Source organism: Natrix helvetica (genome assembly GCF_964273705.1).
Source record: "Natrix helvetica genome assembly, chromosome: 8".
NCBI classification, from domain to species: Eukaryota; Metazoa; Chordata; class Lepidosauria; order Squamata; family Natricidae; genus Natrix; species Natrix helvetica.
The window spans coordinates 15,579,940-15,603,704 of NC_138559.1; the positions used below are offsets into that span (position 1 = coordinate 15,579,940).

Consider the following 23,765-nt stretch of genomic DNA (forward strand, 5'->3'; position numbering starts at 1 on the left):
TGTTTTTTTTCTGGGAAAATATCAGGAGGCCGAAGAGACTTTATATTCTGTTTTTTTTTCTGAAGTGTTTGATAGAAGTCCTTGCGATGATGATGATCATGATAATCAGTGATGATGATAAGCCATGAGTCCATCTACCTCTTTAGATAAAATCAACTACAACACATGTAAATTGAGAGTTCAAGTGCACTCTTTCACCTCTGTAATAATTCCCATGTCACTAATCCAAATATACCTAACCCTTCAAAATTGTATCCATGTGCTTTTTAATTCTTTAAACTTCTCTTAAAATCAAATCTCCACTGTATAAAATGTTGCAATGTGACAGTGCTACGTGCTGTAAAGTCATCTGTCAAATCCTAGGATTCCCGTTAGATGTGTATGTCAATGTGGTTTTCAAAGGGCTAGTCTTACTCTAATCACCAATGCTTTTCACCCTTTCATCTGGCAGCAAATTATAAAATTTTGTGTTAATATTAATATTACCTCACTCCAGATCAATGAGTTTATTATATTTTATTCAAATGTTTTCCATTTAATGAGGGTGTGGAAAAACTAGCAATATAAAAAAGCCAAGCGTTCTCAAACTAATACCAGCAGGTGAAGATTTCAATGGAAATCTTTTACGTTTTGATCTGCTGGCTTCACATTTGGCTGCGAGTTTGGCTGTGAATTCCAGAAGTCTCACTTGGACTACCTGGGCTATTGAGTGTCAAACAAGGGGATAGAAATGGACCCGGGGAAGGTGCAGACCATACTAGAGTGGCAAGCCCCTTGGATCCAAAAACAGTTGCAGAGCTTCCTGGGATTTGCTAACTTTTACCAGCAGTTCTTGCTCTCTTTTGCCAAGATCACCCTGCCTATCACTGAACTACTGAAGATGGGGAAAGGGGGGTGGGAGAACCCTAGACCAAACCAACCATTAAACTGATTCTGGAGTCCAGGTTGTAGAAGGGCAAACTGCAGTAGCTAGTCCAATGGAAGGGATACCCAAAGTTAGAAGCTAGATAGGTGAAAGCACAAGACATGAAGCCAGACTGGTTGATTAGGAAATTCCATGAGAAATACCCCCAGGAGCCTAAGGGGCCTTCCCAGGGGGAAAGGGAGGGCTCTGGGTTCTTATTAATGTATGTGTGTGTGTACTTGATGTTTTCCAGGCGTTTCTCACTTTTTAGGGGGATCCGACTGTCAACTTCAAAACGGATTGGGCCTGTCGCAGCCATTTGCCATTGCCAAAATGATATACTCAATAAAGAAGTTCTTTGAGAAAGCTGAAAGTCTCAGAGGTTGCTGAATTGGTTGCATTCATTACTCGGAACCTTGACACAACGCTTATCATCACAGAGAGAAAATGCATATCAGAGACTAGTTGGAATGAATTGTTGTGGAAAGCTATAATTCATAATAATACACTTTAACATGCCCATACTTGCTTGCTAAGAAAGAGCAATGTGATCAGATTAGTATAATAATTGAGCATTTATATTATACGTTATCAAACATCAGGATTAATATTATTATTTCTTCAGCATAAGATGAAATAAGCATGCTTATTTTTGCAATGGGTGCGTGTGACATTGTCCTCAGGCAGATGACAGGTGCAATTGTCGAAAATGGAAGGAAATGGGAACTAAGCAGTAACTGGGACAAAATAAAATGAGCCTTCGTCCCTCCCTCCCTTGGATTTGATCTTAACATTAAAACTAAAACAACTAATGATAACTTTTCTTTTAGAAAACTCAGTCTCTTCAAGATAATGGCTCAAAAGTTAAGAACTAGAGGTATTCCTCAAGATTATTTTCTATCTCCTACCAGCAAGCTTCCTTCAAATCTTCCCTGTCCTGATCTGCTCACCAATTTTCCTAGATTTTTCCATCTTCTTTTTTCCTCTCCTCAAAACTGTGTCAATCACCTGATGTAATCAATGTCTCAAAAACTGGGGGGAAAGGAGCACCTAGGGCCTGCATTTACCCCCCCTTTTTTCCCCCTAAAAGGTATTTATTTCTAAGCAATGATGGTTTTAATTTTTGTGCAGTTTTTAAAATAAATGCCTCAAAAGCTGGGAAAAAAGAAGCACCGAAAAGGCAGCCAAGGCCTGCATTTAACTGCCCCCCTTTTTTCCTAAAAGCTACTTATTTCTAGGCGGTTTTAAAAACATTTCCTCGAATGCAGAGAAAAAACAAAAACACATAACCCTTTTAAAACCCGCAGCTGGTTTTTTACCTTTGTAAAAATCTAAAGACACATATTTTGCCAATTGCACCCTCAAATCCTCATGTACGCGTAACCGTTCGAAGCATAACCTTAATAACATTTTATTCTGCCCACCTACATCAAAAGACAAGGAATATCAACAGGAATTAAAATGTTCACAAGAGGTAAGCAGCTAGGCGGCATGTAGGGGTTAAGCCTGGAATCCCAGGAAGATTTTAGATTTGGGATTCTACCCAGTTGAAAGTGCATGATCTTATCCCCACACCCATAAATCCATCACATGGTCCAATCTTCTTCGGCCACGCTGGCATCTCCACCCAGCTGGTTCCAGTCAGGTGCAGAGGTGCGGAGACAAAAGATGACCTTGGGCTTCTAGAAAGGAATGACAACAACACATTCCACAATTCTACTCCTTTCTATTCCCCCTCCCAATTACTACACTAATGAAACAGCATTATGGAATAATAGAGAGTGTGGCAGGCCAAAGATCCTCAAAAGGAATATAACTGCAGGCCTGACACTTAGGCCAATACATCCTATCCGGTTAGGGTTATGACCTTGTGAGTCCTGCACCACATGGGGGTGGATTATGCACAACACATCTGGGGAGGAGGGTATGCATGTCATATCTGGAGGGTGGGGTGTGTGGACATCGCTTCCACTTAGGGGCATGATCTGGTGATGTAATCAACACACGGGTTTGTTTACTTTGATGACATCACTGATCAAAAGTACTGATAATTTTCATTTTAAAAAGGTATACACTATATCTACTAGAAGTCCCAGCTCATATTATTCAGCTTTGGACAACATGTCTCAGCTCCTAAAGTCAGCGCTGTTAATCACATATTCTCACATTTCATCAAAGTTCAGCTTCCAATTGTTGCATCTCAAATGATCTAGAATATTGATAAATTTTGTATAACAATGGGAGTCATATAAGCACTGAACCAAAGAGTTTGGGATCTGCTGACCTTGGTTTATGGCTACTTCCCTTTATGCAGTCATGACTGAACTTACAACATTCTTCTCATCTGCTTTTTTTTTTCCATAAAAGATTAGTAGAATTAGCCAGAAGGGAATTTTATCATCATCTTGTCTGACTACAGAATAGAAATGATTTCTTCTGATTTTAAAGAACATGTGCTGCTATTAATTTGTTGTCTGGGTATGTGGTAGAGTGCCAGACATGAGCAGATGATAATGAGTAACTTTGTTGTTAATTTTCTGCAAGGCACTTAAACTTTTTATGATAGTCTGACAGCAGACCTAAGTTATAGAGTTCCATGTCCCTGACAGTGGAATGTAATAGCTTTGATCTAACTTTTAAGAACACCTTGATTTCAGCTATGACAGTTTGGATTAAGTCTCTAGAGAAATTTTATTTATTTATTGTCAGAGCACTTATTTAGGTCACCCTAATTATGAGCCTCTCTATAGCAAATAACCTTATGAAACCAAAACCTTCCTTTTTGCAATCTTCCTCTCAAATTTAGTTCTCAGCAAAGTGACAATTCCATCTACATGCTCAGGTTTCAAAGAGATGGTGGTGGGAAAGGAGAAACGTTTTAAATGTATTTTTAAAAATGCAACTCTTTAAATAAAATAGACAACTGATAGATAATATTTAGGCCATCAAATCAGGGCAGGAGTCTCAATTAAGATAAATTAAGATTAAGATAACATTTATTGTCATTTTTTACACATTGAAAATGAAATTCTGTTACCTGCTCTCAAAAGAAAGTATATATCTAACCATACCAATACCCATACATATACATTACACACACACACACACACACAGAGAGAGAGTATAAGACGCTCCAAAGTATAACGCGTCCAACAAGCAAGATGGGCAAGCAAGCGGAGAACCAGGGGACCAGTTCGGGGGCGTGGCCAGCCTACCGGTACTATTGGATCAGAGAGCCAGCCCCTATTTTTACTACCAGTTCTTTTTTAAAAAAAATTGTTTATTTTGTTTATACAATTGTATTGTGCTTGCAGCACATCCTGCATCTTTTACATATCCATTGTGTTTCCTTTAACTATACATGTAATACTTATATAACTATATCCATATGTGTAAACATATTTTGCACATCTTATTCCATACATAACATCTTTTATATATATTTGATCCGCTTATATTTCTTGCTCCGTACTATTTCTACAATCTATCTTGTATTTCCCCCTCTTGTTGGTTCTGCGATTATGTATTTGTTTTGTAGTTTCTTGATCTTTCGTCTTCTCTTTGTTGCTATCCTTCCCCCTCCCTTTCCTCTAGCCAATTATACTATAAGTCCCATACTATATAATACTCGAATTCCTCTTTGTCTTTTAGCTCTTTCGTGAGCTTGTCCATTTCAGCGCATTCCAAATTTTTTTAATCACATTGTCTTCTGTTGGTGTGTGTTTATTTTTCCAATTCTGTGCATATGAGATTCTTGGTGCAGTAATTACATGTAAAATTAGATATTAGATTTTTTTCTCACACTTCCCCTTAATTATTCCTAATGAAAATAGTTCCGTGTTTAGTTCTATTTGGTGTGCAGTAATCTCTTCAAGCCAATCTTTGATTTTTGTCCAATCGTTTTTTGCAGCTGCGCACATCCACCACATATGATAATATTTTCTGTGTAGTTGATTACACTTCCAGCAGGCTGGTGAGCATTCCAGAAACATTCTTGCAATTCTCACAAGTGGTAGGTGCAATCTGTAAAACATCTTATATATGTTCTCCCTGTTGCCATTGTTAGCTTATAGTTCGTTTCTCAAAGGTCTTCCCATTCTGCCAATTCTATTGTATATCCAAAATTTGTCGCTCATGTTATAATGGTCTCTTTCACTACTTCTTCTTCCATCTTGAATCTTAGTAAGCAATGGTAATTTTTTAATCACTTTCTCTTCGGTTCCCTGTAGAATTTTATCTAATTTTTGTGATTCCTTATAGAATCCATCTGTTTCTCGATCTTTTTTATAACTCATCTTTATTTGTAAGTATGGTCACCAATCTGTATCTATTCCCTCATTTTTTTTAATTCTTGCCTTGTTTTTAGTCTCTTCTGATTGTCTAATATATCTTCGTATCTTATTATTTTATTTATATCTAATACGTTCGGGTAAATTAATGCTTCCGTAGTAGATAACCAAATTGAGATTTTGTTGTAGTGCTTTCTTTTAATTTTTAACCATGTTTGAAGTAGGGCATTTCTAATTTGTCATGTCTTTGAAAGTAGCCATGAGTTTTGTCTTTCCCATTCCAGATAAAGGCATGCCAACCTAATTGTAAATCATGCCCTTCTATTGTTAGTGTTCTCTTGTTCTTTACGTTTATCCAATCCCTTATTCAGGTGAGAGCAGCTGCCTGACAATAGAGCTCCGAATCAGGGAATCCAAAACCTCCTTTCTCTCTTCTGTCCTGTAATAATTTTAACTTAATCTGTGGTTTTTTCCCTAGCCAAATGAATTGTGTTATTAAATTATTTAGATCTACAAAAAAAATTTCCCTAAATTTATTGGTGTTACCTGGAATAAGAACAGGATTTTTGGTAGGACGTTCATTTCAACTACAGCAATTCTTCCCGTTATTGAAATTTGCAGTTTTCTCAAATTTTTCAAATCTTTTTCGGTATTGTTTTATCATAATTATCTTCTTTAATTGTTGAGCATTTTCCTGTCAGCCAAAGTCCTAAATATTTTATCCTTTTTACTATCTGCATTCCTATAGTTTCTTCTAATTCTCTCTCTTGTCTTTTAGTAAGGTTTTTTGTAATGATCTTCATTTTGCTCTTATTAATTTTAAGTCCCGCTACTTTACCGAATTCCTATATTTTTTGAATTAATTTGGTTCCTGTTTCTAATGCCTCTTCTAAAATAAATACTATGTTGTCTGCAAATGCCTAAGTTTTATATTCCTCTTTTTAAATTTTTAACCCTTTTATTTTTTTTTTCTTTCTAATTTCTATTCGTAGCACCTCTAGTGTTAGGATAAATAATAAGGGTGATAATGGACATCCTTGCCTTACTCCTTTCTAAATATTAAATTCTTCTGTGACATCCCCATCTATTATTAATTTTGCTGTTTTTATCAAATATATTGTTTCAATTATCTTTATGAAGTTATCTCCAAATCTTATAGTTTTTAACTGTGTAATGATAAATTGCCAATTTAGATTGTCGAAGGCCTTTTGGGCATCTAGAAAAACCAATGCTGCTTGTTTCCCTGAGTGTTCTCCATAATATTCTAATGTGTTCATAATCATACTCTCATATTATTTTTTTAACTGTTGTTTTGGCAAAAAGCCATTTTGGTCTGTGTGGATAATTTCATTTAATATATTTTTAGATGTTCCGCCATTATCAATGTGAAAATTGTATAGTCTGTGTTCAATAATGAAATTGGTCTGTAGTTTTTTATTTGTTGGTGGTCTGAATCTTCTTTGGGTATGAGTATTATTTACGTTTTCCTCCATGTTGTTGGTAATCTGGCTTCTGTAAGTGCTTTGTTATACAGGTCTAACATTACTCTTTCTATTGGCTCTTGTATATTTTTGTAGAATTCTACAGGTATTCCATCTGGGCCTGGTGTTTTGTTGTTTTTCTGTTTCCTCACTGCTTCTGTTAATTCCATTGTTGTAATTTTCCTATTTAGCATTGTTCTTTTCGCCTCCTCAATTTCTTGTAGATTATTTTTGTTTAAATATTGTTCAATATTATCTTGCATTATGTTTCCTTTGTTATATAATTTTTAAAAGAAATTCTGTATTATATTTTTTTCCTCCTTCTGGTATTGTATGTTTCTTTTTCATCATGTAATTGATGTATTATTTTCTCCTTTTCTTTTTTCAATTTGTGTGCGAACCATTTCGCCGGTTTACTTGCATTTTCAAAAAAAAAAATTGCTTAGCAAATTTAATTTTCTCGGCCATCTCCTCTTGTGCTACCAAATTCAATTTGTTTTATCAGTTCTCTCTTTTCCTTTATTTTTATTTCTTGTGGATCTTTTTGCAGGTCTGTTTTCAATTTTTTGAGTTATTTCTCAAGTGTTTCTTGCTTTTGTCTCTTTTCTTTATTCTTCCTTGCCAAATATGCTATTATCAGTCCTCTAATAAATGCTTTTGTGGTGTCCCATAAGTTTTGTAGTGATGTTTCTTCTTTTTTATTTACTTTGTAGAAAAATTGCATTTCTTTTTCTATCATTGTTGTATATTCTTTATCTTTCACTATTCTTTGATTAATTGTCCATCCCTTTTTTTCCTGTCCTTTCCATATTACTTTTATTGGATTATGGTCTGCCCAGGTGTTTGTCATTAAGAGAATTGACATTAAGGTGGGAATTATCCTGGAAAGAGGACAAAATGTTCATTCCCAAAATGTTATGGGCACAAGTCTTGCAATGCAGCCACAATGCTAAACAAGCCAGTCACTTCAGGTTCCTAAAAATCCTATCCCTGACTAAACAGCAATTCTTGTGGCTAGGCATGAAAAAGGACATAGAGAGCTATGTAAAAAGTTGCACTATATGCACTTCTATGCAACGGAGACCAGGGAAGATCCCGGGACTGCTACAAGAAGTGGCTGAGCCAACCTGGCCATGGGAGGAAATAGCCATGGATTTTATAGTAGAGCCTTCCAGAGAGTGGGGTGAATACTGTAATCTGGACTGTAGTTGACCTGTTCTCCAGCCAAGCAACTTTGTAGTCTGCCTTTGAACCTGTGCTTAAGAAAACAGTGTTAGAAATATTAGTCCCAACTCACTGGTGTGAATTAAATCTCTATGCCTGATGGCTCTCCAGTGTTTGCTTGATCACATCCAATGAAGGTGAAATCACAGCCTCGCTAAATAATATATTCCACTGTTAAGCTTCCTGACATTCAACCAGGATCTGCCTTTCTGTAATGTCTTGCCCTCTTGGTTGATAAAGATTAGATTTTGACCTTTTTATATATAATGCATCTCAGGTATTTTAAAAATGCCATCCTATTTCCTCTGAACTGTCTTCCCACCCACCCACCCCAGACATAAACTTAGCATTAATTCAACTTATAAGGCTGCCTAACCAAAGAAACTCAACGCAGTGTAATATCAGTTACAAACATGAAATATAACAACAATACAGGGTTAAATACAGTCACTTCTCTGAAATGGTACAGGCTCTCCTGCTTGAGTGGGGGGGGGATTGAACTACAAGACCTCCAATGTCTCTTTCAACTCTATTATTTTGTATTCTGTATATACCACCACACCACTTCAGCATTGGAAGTAGAAACTTTTTCTTTGTGTGTCTGGTGGGAATTGAGTACTGCAAACTGCAAACAGGAAGATCACTTCCCACATACATGTATAGATATATACATAAATATAGAGATATATGCATGAATATAGAAGTTACTTTATAGGTTATTTATAGGGAAAAAGAAGGTTTGCTACTACATACTAACAAGAAGAGAGTCGGTGCCTGCATAACTGGTAACAAAGGGAGAAGAAAGTGTCCCAAAGGTGCTTTTTCAAAAGGCAACTGGACTTTGTTTTTCCTTGAAGATATTTCGCTTCTCATTCAAGAAGCTACTTCAGTTCTCAGATAAGAAGGGAAACGTTTTCAAAGAAAAACAAAGAAAGTTGCAAATTCCCTCTTGAAAAAGCACTTTTGGGACAATCATGATCTGGATGACTGAGAATCTTCATAGACACGCAGAAGGAAGCGGTGGTCCTATTCATTTTGTTAAAGACTAAGTATCAATTAAGAGATTTTGGTCCTCAGCAATGATGCTGATAGTGCGGAGTGAAATCAGGATTTATTTTCTTTAATTATACAAAGGGAGGTTATTTTTATTTTATGCTCTTCATTGTTTATTTATTTACCATGCATCTCATATTGAAATGACTCTTGGCGGCTTACAGCATTAAAACATTAAAAGCCTAACAGGTAAATATTTCTAAAACAATAAAAAATCACAACCAAAATCAAAATAAAATTACAGTTAAAATAGCTGTAGTTAAAAGATTGTAGCAATATAACTTTACTGTTCGATTTAATAAATGAAATGAAATGATCGCACAACAGAGAAAAATGTGCCTTGCCTTGCCTTCCCTCCCCTTTCTCTTTTGTTATAAAACAAAGCAGTTATTTTATTTAATCAATTTGCTTGCAAGCTCACTCAGTGGCTACCATGATGATGGGATTAAAACCCACAAAATACAATAACAACATTGAACACTAGTATCACACACCACTTTGGGGGAAGGGAAAAAAAACAAGACTTGGTAATAATTAAATATAAATCTATTCAATTCAGTAATGAAGTAAGAAGATAAAAACTAGTTTCCCAAGTTGATTTAAGTCTAAAAATATGACGTGAAGGCAGATCAGATTAATAAAGACAAATATGAGTTCTGCAGCTTTGGTTTGTGTGATCCTTCAGAAATGGTTAAAGCAGCTTCAAAGGATTAATAATATCAGAGAGATTTTATCAACTGTTTCATGCAGCATTTGAATGGCACAGATCTCACTTTCAAAAGCTCAGGTCTTTGAAAATGCACATTTTCCTTCTCCGTAGGCTGCTTTTGCAGTAGTTTATGACCGTCTTTGTTTTTTCAAGCCTGGCTTAGAGAAAAAAATGATTTGAAATAACCAGCTGGCTGTAACTGAATATAATTCAAAACATACTAATGAAGTAAGTACACTCAGACTTGACCCCCATTATGAGTCATAAAATTACTTTAATATTAAGCTTATTTTCTCATTCCCACAAAGGAATATTCATTTTAAATTACAGATGAGCCACAGAAGCCAAGAAAGGGAGTGATAAACCACCACACACCTTTAGTGAACAGCTGTTATCTGCATTAAGGATGGTTATGGGTGTTACAATTAAGATTTCTTCCTGCTAAATATATAGAACATGCAGAGGCTTGGGGCTCTGATATAAAAGAGGCTCATTATATTATCACATGAGTATTTGCCATGGAGGAGATAATGTTTCATATCTCTAAATTAGATGCAATAATAAACTTCCGTAATAAATTCACTATCCCATTCATTTTCTTATATCTAAATTATTAATTATTTATTAGCAATACAGTCCTGCACATCTTTTATCCTCCTCTTATCCATCCATGCATTTTATATTTGTGTATATATATATATATATATATATATATATATATATATATATATATATATATATATATATATATATATATATATATATATATATATATATATATATATATATATATATATATATATATATATATATATATATATATATATATATATATATATATATATATATATATATATATATATATATATATATATATATATATATATATATATATATATATATATATATATATATATATATATATATATATATATATATATATATATATATATATATATTCCCCATGTAGTAATTTTAACTGTTTTAATTGTGTTCTTTGACATGGACTGTACACCGCCCCGAGTCCCTTTTGGGAGAGGGGGCGGTCTATAAGCGCTAATAAATTGAAATTGAAATTAAAAATTAAAGGGCAGCAAAATGATCCCCTGCATCAAATATAAGATGAAGGTTGTCTTGTAGGTGGAAGATTTTGATATTAACAGAGAAAGCACCTACTTTCTAATCAGTTTTCAGATGATTCTATGCATGCTGCTATACTTCACCCATTGATGGTGGGGTTGTGTTATAAGTGGGTTTTTTGGGAGGGGGATTTCTAGTTTTTGATCCACTATATAAATTCAGTGGAACAATTCTACATAACGACTGGCCTTCCCTTTCTGCCCCAGGGCCTCTGTTGTGTCAGCATTTTTCTTGTTGTTTCCAGGGGCTAGGGTTACAAAAAAGAAGGGGAAAACCCCATATGTCAAAGTGAAGTAGGAATCCATGCCAATGGGATACTATTTGCTCCACAGCTGTAGGTGAAATGTTGCAAAACTATCTTAGCTGCAATTGCTTTGGAAAAACAGCTGACCTGAAACTTCATTGGCTTAGCTGCAATTATCTACTGAAGCCACACAGAGCCATTCAATATTGCCCTGATCCTCCAGTTCAAGACTTTTGACTCTCGTCGGTTGGTTCTAAAACTTCATCAGTGGCTGGTGACCCATCTAAAGGTGATTACTTTGATTCATCACTTTTCAGTTGACTTTGATCCTAAAGCATTCTGCATGGTTTGGATTTCATCAGTAATGCATCACAAGTTTCTCAACTCAGGAGGCTAGAGGATTATTTTGAGATCTGAATATTTGTGGAGCTTTTAGTGATCTCTAAGCTTGGTGTTTGCTTCCAGATGTTTCATTACACAACTAGGTAACATCATCAGTCCTAGTGAGTGTGGAGTTTGCTCCCTGTTTGTATGGAGTAGTTTGCCCTGCCAAGGAATGTATGTTTATTTCTTTAGTAGTTCCTTGATTAAGATTTTCTCTTCAGTTGTTTGTTTGATGTTAATTACTGCTTATCTGGGTGTTGGCTGGAGAGGATGTAGATCAAGAGTGTCAGGCACTGCAAAACAAGAATAACATGTGGAGTTGCTTCTGCGTATTTTTTTTCTTGTTGTTCACCTACAGACAGAATTTGCCAAACTAAAGCAATGATCCGCATAACTGTGAACTGCTAGGGAGAGTCTTTTTGCCCTCTTCCTGCCTACCAAATATTCCAAGCTCCACTTCCTCTTTGTCTTCTAGGAAGCAGCCCCTACCTCCTGGGATTCCAGGCTACATTTCACCACAAAGGAGACTGAAGGATTACCAACACTTTCGTCTGTTTAGATTTGGGGCACGAATTAGAGCTTCCATTTTCTAATGTTATGAAATTCTAAGCCATGAAAATTGGTACTGCAATGCTTCTTTCATTACATTAGTGAAATTCAGCTTACTGGTTTTTCTGCAAACACCCATACAAGCATGCATTCTTGACACACACAGATACACAGAACTGGCAGTTCACCTCTTTGTCTTCTTTTCCACAAAACACATGGCATTCCAAGAGAGCTAATCTGGTGACATTTGGTTCTTCCTGAGAACCTGCTTATCTGAAATTGAATCCAGTGATGTGGAATTATGAAAGATGAGGTGCTGCCTTAGGTCAAAGCCATCTCTACTTTACTGAGCAGAGGGAGGAGCAATTCTCTATTCATTCACTCAAAGGACAGCAAGGGAAAGAGCATAGAGAGGTTCTGGGAGACAGATCACAATCAGACAATTCTCAAAATAAATACCCCACCCTAGAAATGAAACTTAAGGGATTTACATCGCGAGGAAGAAGAGACATGGTTATTCCTCCTCCAAACTGAATTAGGTATGAAAGGGATGCCAGACTAATGTCCCATTGGTCACAATTTACATGTACATAAAAGGCAGTTAAATATTTATGTACAAATTCACATATATATTGAAATGTCCTTGGTTTGGCTTTTTATATTTCCAATCTGCCTAATAAATACAAGTGCTGAAAACTAAATTGAAAAGTAGAAAAATCACATTGATAAGTAACAGAGAATGTACAACGTGCTATAAAAAATACAAGGGTGTTTGTTTGTTTGTTTTGGTTTTGATGTCTGCATGGGTTGTTAAGGCCCAAAGAACCAAGTACTGAACCTGGAGTTACTTCTGAGTAATTTCTTTACAGTTGTTCACCTACAAAAAGAATCTTGCCAGACTAAAGCAACTATCTGCAAAAACTATAGATATGTAGAAAGTTAGCACCAACCCTCCTAGAAGAATAAAATATTTTGAGGAATATTTTTAAAAAAGGCAGAATATTATATTTCCCTGGATGAGAAAAGGAGAAACATGTTTTTAAAAGACAAAGAGCAGCTCCCTGCAGCTCCCTGCCCCTAGCCAATATTTGGTGCCCTTTGAGAAAGACTGGGCCAGCCTATCTACAAGACAAAAGGCCTCCAGCTCCAGGGTGATGGGATTAAGACGTGACCCTCCAGGCCATAATAGGATTATCTCTCAGCAGAGCCCACCGCATGGCACAACCAAGCCCCTATATTATACCAGCCCAAGTTTCAACCAAACGTTACTTCAAGACAAACATGACCCCATGGGAGTCTGTGTCAGATCCGTGAATCTGTCATTCTTCAAGGGAAGAGGGGGGGTATACTCCCTCTAGACTTTTCTATCCTTCTTTCCTATATATCCTGTACCATGTAATGAATTGCTTTATAACTTCTAGCCTGGCGCCTAGAGCCAGCTAGACCTGCAAGCCGTCTTTTCTTTTTGGATTTCAGGCCTGTCACACTTTCTACTGTAGGAAAATGGGAAGGGGGATTATATGGAGTTGGCTGATATGTAGCCATAATAGCATTCTTCTTAGAATGTCTTTTGTCTCTGCAACTGGCCGGATGTGGATGGGAGGAATCTGTCTTCGTGGCAGTGAAAGATTGGACCATGTGATGAACCTGTGGGTGTTGGGGCAGGATCTTGAACTTTCAATTGTGTGGGAAAACCTGGAAGCTTTCAGATTTGGGTTTTCCCAGATGTGCCAACATGACATATCTAATAGGAAGATTAGCCTCGGAGTTTTATTTTGTTGGGGGTGTTTTTTGGAACCCTGGCATTAACCTGAATCTCCCTTAAAATACTTAAAATACCAGCTACCCCGAACCTCAGGGTGCTGTCCGGGGTCCTGAGCCCCAGCATTGACCTGAACCCGGGAAGCGTGAAGACTCAGGGAATATGGAGGAGGAGAAGAAGCCCACGGGGGGAGCCGTAGGTGGTGAATTGGCGAGACCATCTACTCGCCTTCCCAAGCTGTGGTGGAAGCTGAGGAGGCCACTGAGAGGGAACGCCAGCTGGGAGCCAGATGCAAAGAGTCAGCTCCTGTGCAAACCTCGCAACCAGACCTGACCCTGGAAGACAAAGCCCTGGGATTCACCTCCCATCAGGAGATGCTGTTGGAACTTCAGACAAGTGCAGGATTGGCCTTGACCCACAAGTGGAGAATGCCAAATTAGATGCAAAATAGGCACTCTGAAGATTGGGGATCCCCACCACTGCAACGAAGCCAGTCACTGGCCAGACCAATTTGAACAGCTTACCATAAGTGGGGCGACCCCTTACCTTAGCGCTGAGCCAGACAATGTTCATCTTCCTGGGCCATGACCTCGTGACCATGGAGCACCATGGAGTAGAGATTCAGCTTCCTTCCATTTGGCGAAAAGAAGATCATCCCACAGCTGGGATGAGGCCAACTGCAGCCCCCATTAACCCCAGGATGCAAATGACCCAACACCTGGATTGGATGAATCAGTCTGACCAGCCAATGATAACAGAGCATCTGGGGATTCCGACCCTAAATCAGCAGCCAGCATTTGGGTTACCTACAGCAAGCCAGATCCCACCAGGATGGGCTTTCTACCTGGGCCAAGGATGGGTGCAGTATCAGTGGATGCCAACCCCCATCCAGCAGCCAGTGCCAGTGCAGACGCTTGGGGCATTCCAACCACAAATAATGATCCCACAAGCAATATCAGTCCGACCGCAACCACAAATGCAGCCCCACACAATGATTTCCCAACAAATCTTGGCCCAACAGCAGCCGCTGATGGTGTTGCCCCAAGATTGGGTTCAATCACAAATGCCTGCCCAAAAGCCCATGCAAATCCAGCCGCAAGACCCACCAGCTCCCACACCTCTCCGATTCTGGGCAACGTTTGATGAGACACCCGGAAAGCTAGCCTATTTTCTCAATCGAGTCTGGGCACACATTGATCAATAAGGGAATCAATTCTCTTCTGATCAGGATTTGTTTTTCGCCATATCAGATGGGATGAACGAGTCTTCTGGGTTTCTCGCCTGGAGCTTAACCTCTATATCAATTTGGATCTCATCTTAGCATACATGGCAAGTTATATAAAGGTAACTAAAGGTAGCTGTGAAAGTTATGATGCCCAAGAAGGAAAGTCTGTCTTGACCTGATGATGAAAAGGTATCAACATAAATGCTAAATGTACTTCCCTATGGAGGTCTCTCCTCAACCCAAGCCTTACAATGAGATAGCTGCCTTAAGAAAAATACAGTGAGAATAATTTGCCACATTAAATATGTAGCTCTGAATATTTTCACTGCTCCCAACTTATGGAAGATCTGCAGATATCAAAAAGCAAGGTTAGTTATTCCTCTAGCCTGTATTTCAATAAATATCTCAGCATGGCATTTTGGTTGACAAAGCTATTTGCTTTGTTCATGTACACATAAAATTGTGTACAGGTTGTTCCAACTATAACAGTGGGAAGTGTTTCCACACTTTATTTTTGTATATTAAACGTATACAAAAGCATCAAGGCCTTTACCATGCAGTTAAACCCATAAGACTTCCCTACATTCCCCCTGGATAATACTTTTAGAAGTTTGTATCACTTCTTCCATTTCTTTTAAGCAGAAAAAAAGAGAAATCTGTTAAAGGAAACACATAATAGCTGCATGGTGTCTTCTGATTAAAAATGTTAGAAGTCTTTCAAGTGAAAAAAATTATTCATTACATAATGTAGTGTTATTCACAGGAGCATTCAGAGAGAAAAATGACACACACACACACACCATTTTCCCACTGGGATGCTCTTTTTTGGACCCAAAATTCTGGGAGTGGCATTTCTACTACAGTAGTATCTTGGTACTCAGCGTTAATTGATTCTGGGAGGTGCAATAGGTACTATAAAGAATGAGTCCCAAACAAACCACACAACTTACCACGTAACCCTTTGGTTTGGCCTGGGAAGAATTTTTTATCTGTCCTTGCCTTGTTCCTTATGTCAGCAATCTGTTTGTTCCCCACAGCCACCCTCCTCTTCCTATAGCAGCAAGTTGAGTACTAAACAAAAGCCAAGTACTGGGACAACATTTTCATGTCAAAATGCTTTGAGCAAGAAATCCATCAAGTTTTTAAGCAGTCGAATACCGAGATACCCCTGTACTTTGAGAGAACATCAGGAAATACTTTGCTAATCCTATTCCATTTTTAAAAAAAATCAAACTTCATTCCTTGACTGCAGTTCAGAAAAAAAAATCGCTTATTTAACCATGTCTTATAAACTGAACACTTAATTTCCATTTCCTAGAGAGAAAGAAAACATGATCAAGAAAAGCTGAAAAATTGACATACGTATGTCCCATTAGTAAGTATATCACTTTAAAGTGAAGGTATATGCTTTAATATATGCTTTAACGGGGGGAAAAACTAACTTTTACAAAAATGCTAACCCACCAGAATGGCATTAACAGAGGAAATTCCAGAACACTTTCTAGCTTTGTTTTTTCCCCTAAAGAACATTTTCAGCTCATATCTGATTTTAATTCACCTCACTTGAACAAGAAAGAAAGAAAGTGATAAGATCTCTAGTGATTTTTTTAGCTGACTCAGGCATAATAAATGGTCTAAAAAGATGACCATCATCACCTTAAAATTTTTAAGCTTAAGAAAAAAGGATGCCAAAGGGGAACATGAACACCCTTAAATTATTCATGGTCTACATTATGGTGATACATAAAAATGTTATTCCCCCGTCCCCCATAATACTAGAGTCGGGGGTCATTCAATAATATTGATTGGCAGCAGGTTCAGCACTGACAGAAGGAAACATTTTCTCACCCTGAGTATAATTACATTACGGGATTGTCTACTCATGCTTGGGAATGACTATTAGCTCAACACTAAAGGAATGAGACTCTTTTGCTCCCCCAAAAGATCATATTAATTCTCCCCAAATATTGGTTTTCTGAATTGCCTGTGCTATTTCTTAACTCTTCCACGATCCATTGATATCTTTGAAAATCATAAATAAATAGCAATAGAGCTTAGACTTATAGAATGCTTCAAAGTGCATTGCAGCCCTCTCTAAGGGGTTTACAGAGACTGCATATTACCTCAGCTATCTGGGACCTCATTTTACTGACCTCGGGAGGATGTAAGGCTGAGTCAACCTTGAACCTGTTGAGATTCAAACTGCCAAATTACTGGCAATTGGCAGTAGCCTGCAGTACTGCATTCTAACCACTGTGCCAAACATTTAATTCCTTTTTTTTCAACTCAGTCAAGGCCCCCGTTTCCACCTGTGGATATCATCAATGAGCCCAAGTCAACATACAACATAGGCTGCCTGTCTTGAGTTAGCACAGTCTCTCCTGTATCCTGTAAGCAACTTTGCAAGCACATTGAGATGACAACTTCCAGAATTTCCAACTAACATGGCCAGTTCAAGAAACTATCCTCCCAAGACATAATGTTATCTCTCTCTTTTATTTTAGTGTGTTGTACACAATCACATCAGAAAAAAACTTCCACATATATTATAGATTCTCTGGTATATTTGCTGATCAACTGATTCATATAAACAAAAATTAACCAAGTCCTCAACTATTCTTTCACCCAAAGTGTTTGATTGGAGAAAGTTGTGATGGGGAGAAGTAGTACAGCCAGATGTTGCTTTGGCTGACCTTCCTCTCTCTGTTGGAATGTAAATCAGTAAGTACTCCATTACTTTCTTGAAGGGAAGAAAAGATCTTCCTGTTTTCCATTGTAGCCCGCTGAGCTCTGAGAAGTAATCCACAACGCTTCTAGTTAACTTTTTTTTCAAGTAGGATGCTTTTGAATCTCAAAATCTCCAATTTACTTGCAATATCCTGCACATATGCACACCTTAAAACATTCAGCATAGAGCAACTAGTCCCTAAACAATGCTGTTTTTATTTTCAGTCAGAGGATTATTGTGTGAACATAGCTAGATTTTTGCAGAGACATACTTCTGCCATCAGGAAGTTCATTTAAGTAAGAAAAATTTCAGTAAACAGATGAGAACCATGCTAAGATTTAGGTAACCTGAGCATGGTACATTTACAAACAGAAAACAGAAAGAATCAAATAAGATCAAAGACATACAAGAAAGCAAAACAGTGCCTGATAAATTGTATTACTGAAAACAGAGTTAACGCAGCAAGTACAGCTTGTATGGCTATGATAGAGATATTTCTTTCCAACATTTTCCTTGCTAGAATTGTTTGTGAGCTACATAGCATTGTACTTTGATATTATGTCAGTTATAGGGATTAAATCATGATGATACAGTTCTCCAAACAGCACAATCCTGCTGTCATGAATCTTCCAAAGAAGATGTAATCATATATCAATTTTTGGAGATGCAAGAAAAAAAAGAGGTAGCAATTCTAATTCAGCATTGCCAAAATAGATAAATATAAATGGATTCAAATATAGAATTTGAAAAGCTGAGCCCTCAAAACCATCTACCTGAATTCGTTCACTTCCTTATTCCTTTTGTAAAAAATCGCCATCTGGTTTCTAAAGAAAGTTGACAATATTGGCAAAGTGCTATCATATAAATAAATGATGGCTCATCCTATCATTACTATCTTGAGTAAGCAATTCATATAGAAAACTGACAGTATTCTCCCGCAGCCAACCAATATCACTTGAGATAAAGGTAGCATCCTTTCCAGTTTCTTGCAGAAGAATAGTAGAAGTTTATTTCAACCCTGAAGATCTGATAGCATTCCCATCAAACCAAGGGCAGCAAAATAACCGAAGTATTGTAAATCAAGTTGAACAACCTCTCAGCACTTTACTGAGACTTTCTGCATTACAGACATCTTCTACCTGAGGCAGTTATTTACTTTGCCTAAAGCAATGCTGCCACTGGCTCCTGCCAATTCAGCAGGGAAGAGGAAGGGCAAAGGGCAAAAAAGAGCAAACTTTGGGTGAAGAACTACTAATTATAATGTTTTTGTATAGGGGGGATGAATTAATATATTATGAGTGCTGGAAAAGACTTCAAGAAGCCCTGAGAAACAACAGGAGAACCCCAATCCTCCAAACCCATTTATCCTGGCTTTTGAATAAATAAAAATAAAAAACTTGGAATCAATCTTGTGATGGAATATAGTTCAGGAGGGAGGGAGTGTATTCCAGAGGGGCAAAGATAACTCAGTTCTGATAGTGTGAGGGAAAGGTGGTGAGGACAACAACTCCTCCCTAATAGTTGTCAGAGTGTATGCTTTAGGTGGCTGGTAGTTTGCTTTAGATTGGGAAGAGTCTGTCTACAGGTGAGGAACAATAAAGTAATCTGCTTTAAAGAATTACAACATGTCTTTCTTGGCTTTTGGAGCCTAGGCCTAGCAAATTGAGATTGAGAATTAACCAATTGTCTGGCAAAGAAATGTTCATTTCAGTAGTGCAAACATAGAATTACTCAAGAGTGAGATATTACTCATAAGGAACGTCCTCCTTATGGGTAACTTTTCAGCTTGGGCATATCTGATGACCTGCGGTATCCAAGATTTGTTCTCTCAAGCTTCAAGTCTCTCAGGACAAATGAGGGTTATCCCTGAACGTGACTGTGTCATAATGATGGAGCTTAACTGCAAGAATTATCTTAGTCAGTAGTTGCTGGGCTTTCATTAGGACCAATTCTGATAACAGGAAACGGTGAAGATTATTTTCAAGCAGTTGCTTTAAAAAAAGAAAAAAACCATCAGCAATCTTTTAGAATTTATAATCTATAATGATCAGGGGTGGTATTCACTTACTTTTCCTACCCGTTTGCATGCACTATAGCTTGAAAACACGCCTAAATAGGACAGCATAGTGCCAGGGCATGTAGGTGGGGGTGGGCCCATCCCACCCATGACTTCCACTAGCAGTTCAGGTGAACTGGTTCAAACTGGCTGAATACTACCGTGTTTCCCCGAAAATAAGGCAGTGTCTTATTTTCTTTTTACCCACAAAATATGGCTTGGGCCTTATTATGAGGGGAGGGTTTATTGGTTTGCGGTTGCCGGGCGGCTGTTCTCTTCCAAGCGGGCTCCCAAAGAGCCGGGCACAGCCTCATGGGCGAATAGCTGTTGTGACAGCACAACACAGCCATTCACCCATGAGGCTGTGCCTGGCTCTTTGGGAGCCCGCTTGCAAGAGAGCAGCCGCCCGGCAACCCCCCTCTTTAGTTGGGCACAGCACTGCTCACCAACCTAGCGGTATCCCGAAGGCGCCAAGCAACGCAATCACCTTTGCCTCCCCCCTGGTTCCCGCGGCTTGTCACCTTCAGAATACCGCTAGGTTGGTGAGCGGCATTCTGCCTGGCCGGAGGTGGGGGGGTTGTCCAGGGGGCTTATTTGCGGAAGAGGGCTTATATTTTTGCCCACCAGAAAAATGTGGTATGGCCTTATTATCAGGACATGTCGTATTTTCGGGGAAACACGGTACTTCTGGTAATGGATAAGAAGTGTTAGGGTTGAGGTCAGAGAAACTGGACCCTGCTGGAGAGATGATAAAAGGTGCATCTGTCTGTCAACCACGCACTTCTAAGTACAACAGTAAGGACACAAACTCCATTCCTGAAAATTTCCGTAAAGTTTTTGAGATATTGAGTTCTCAGCCCATACCTGTACTCGCTGTATACATATGACTGCATATCCTCTGATCCACCCAACATCATAATAAAGTTTGCGGATGACACAACAGTGCTGGGTCTCATAACTGGAGGGGATGAATCAGTGTACAGGGAAGAAGTCCAGAAGGTATCTTCATGGTGCTCAAGAAAAAACTTACATCTAAATACTAGTAAGACAAAGGAGATGGTGCTAGATTTCCGGAAGCACAGAGAGGAACCTGCCCCACTGTATATCGAGGGGGGCTGTGTGGGGAGGGTTTCCTCTTTTAAATTCTTGGGAGTGCTTATTAGTCCAGATCTCACCTGGAAAAACAACACATCCCTGGTGATTGGTAAGGCCGAACAGAGACTTCATTTCCTTAGAGTCCTGCAAAAAAATCAGGTGGAACAATGGCTGATGACCTTTTTCTATTGGTCCACAATACAAAGTTCTCACATATTGCATTAAAGTATGGTATGCTGGTTTAACTGCTGAAGACAGGAAGGCAATACAGAGAGTGATCAATTCGGCACAAGAAACCACTGGTTGCCCTCTAACACCACTGGATGACATCACCAGGTCTCGCTACTTTAGCAGAGTGAGGAAGATATTCGGAGATGATTCACACCTTGGTCAGTGTCTCTTCACACATCTACCATCAGGCAGAAGATATCAAAGCATAGCCAGCCGAACAAATAGGTTTAAAAATAGTTTCTATCCTTGGGCTGTGAGACTTTTAAATGCAATCACAATCACTCCATGCACACACTAGTTTTATTTTCCTTTTTCTTTCTTTTTTTTGTTTCTGTTATAATTTTGCACCAGTGAGGTTAAAACCAATTTCATTGTATTTAAATACAATGACAATAAAGATTGTACTTATACTTTCTTCTGATTGAAAGAGTACTGGCAAGAAAAACATATAGGGAATTTTATGTTCAATTTTAAGCTAAAATGGACCTGCTCAAAAATGTTGGACTATTCTTATATATATATATTTTGTAATAACTTGAGTTGGTCCAAAATTGTTTCTTTTCCCCAATCCTCCCTTTAGAAGATCAGAAGCAGAAACCCCCTTGCCAAGTCTACTCAGCACAAAGCAAAGATATAATTTCCCTTTCTTTTTCTCCCTCCTGATGGCTTATGGCATAATAGCAACAATTTTTGCTCTTTTGTTGCGTAATTTCAATGAACTACTGTGAAATGGCATTTAGTCAGTTGTAGAAGCCATTTATTGGCTTGTGTACAGCAAAGAAACCAAAGAGATTACCATTTTAAAAGCATAGACCTCTCTCAACTTTTGTATTTACCACAGAATGCAAATATTATGGCGATATAGTAGCAGATCTACCCATAACAATCTTTATGTAAATTATAGGTACTGGTCATCATTAATTCAACACGGAGAAGCATTTGGTTCCCTGGCATGAATGACACAAAACAGATTGACAACATAATGGTACCGTAAGAAGGAGAATATAGGGAAATAGTTTCTGTATTTTATTATATTGCCAGTTTTCAATCATAGAAGCCATGGTTCAGATCTTTCTCTAATGTCGGTCACAACTGACTGACTGCAAATTCTTAGGGAATTATTATGGGCATCAAATGTTGGCAGACCTGCGATGAAGAACTGGCTTCACATCCAGTAATGTGTGTGGCTAAAATATGGTTAGTTGCTTTGTGGCTTGGTGATTTGTGTGCATGGGTTTCAAGACAGGAGGAGGGATATTTGCTACATGGGGGCTTGATGCCAATTACCATTGACATGGTGCATGAAGTCATCGTAGCTTGTACTGAAGGCTTATAGTTGCACACAGTTTGTCTGTATGATTGGTTCATTATTTTGTTTTGTAAGCCCAGCAAACATGGTTAATTTCATAAATCATAGTTAAATCGAACAGATAAGTTTGACCAGAGGTGGGTTCCTACCAGTTAGGCCCGGTTTAGCCAAGTAGGTAGTAACTCGGCTTGCCCCCCCCCCCGAACTGGTTCTCTCTGCACTGCCGAAGGTGCCGCCATCTTGTTTTATAGTACTGTGCATGCGTGCATAGCACGCATCATACATTTGTGTGCTAGAAGAGCGCACGCACACAGCGCATCTGTGAGCAAATTGGCAGCCACCGGAAACCACCCTTGAGTATGACCATAGCTAAAGTTTCTCCACTTGTGGGAAATCCTAGGCAAGAGAAAGTTGCATTATGACAGGGCTACAACAGCATTTAAGACTTATACTACACTTGTTACTAGCATTGTAAACTACAGTTTAGTTATCTGGAGTTTATTGAATAAACTACAAGTTGCTGAAAAACTTGCTGATAGGCAAAAAAAATGAAGGACAATTTGAAATTTGAAGGCTTGAAGAGAATTCAATCCTCCCACCAATAATATCTACCATGTTTCCCTGAAAATAAGACAGGGTCTTATTTTCACCCCCCAAATAAGTGCTTGGCCTTATTTTCAGGGAGGTCTTATTATTTTTGAGGTGCAGGAGGTGGCGAGAGTGGTCACCTCATGGCTGCTGCTGTGTTGCAATATTTTCAGGGAGGGCTTATATTCAGGGGGGGAGCGATTATTTTCAGGGAAACAGGATAGTTATAAATATTATAATCCTTCAAATTCAATTTGCTAGAAGTGGCTTGAAGTTCAATAACCCTAGGATAGTCAAGATCTGACCAACATTCAGCAGTTAATTTGCAGGAGAGGAAAAGAGGACATAGGTCTACATCAATATGACACCTTCTGATATGGATCAACTAGTGATTCTAACCTGTGGTTCGCAGACCCCTGAGGCCTGTGCTGTTGTCATGGGAGGTCATGAAGGCTTGAAGAAATGTTATGATTTAAACCTTGAGTTAAATATTGGTGGACTATGGCCATGGTCCATGGCCACAAAAGGAATTTAAAAGGGATCCATGGTGAAAAAAAGATTGAGAACCACTGAAGTAGTCTTGGTGACTTTGCTCCTTTATAAGGCAGAAAATATTTTATGGTACACCGAGTTCATACATTTTATTAAGCTATAGTACATTAGCTTAATAAGGCCTTGAATACAAATTAATGTAATAAATAGACATACTTTAGGGAGGAAAGAGAGGAAGAGTTCTAGGCAGATCATTGGGGAGAAATCAAGTTATGGGAAACTGTAGAGAATCTTGCACAAGG

The 23,765-nt window shown here is 38.2% G+C and overlaps 1 protein-coding gene and 1 long non-coding RNA gene across 3 annotated transcripts in view; one reads left to right on the forward strand and one right to left on the reverse strand.

Moving 5' to 3' along the window:
* UNC5D (unc-5 netrin receptor D) overlaps positions 1–23,765 on the reverse strand; it is a 440,995-nt gene that overhangs the window by 383,531 nt on the left and 33,699 nt on the right. The window contains exon 1 of one of the 2 annotated variants that reach the window (XM_081960672.1): positions 15,915–15,980. The exons of the other annotated variant lie outside the window; for it this stretch is intronic. The gene's annotated coding sequence lies outside the window, so the exon portion shown is untranslated. Of the gene's footprint in view, positions 1–15,914; positions 15,981–23,765 lie in introns of those variants that run through there. 2 annotated transcript variants of the gene reach the window in all.
* The window catches only part of LOC309395966, a 478,400-nt gene that overhangs the window by 45,076 nt on the left and 409,559 nt on the right, over positions 1–23,765 (forward strand). The window lies entirely within an intron of this gene.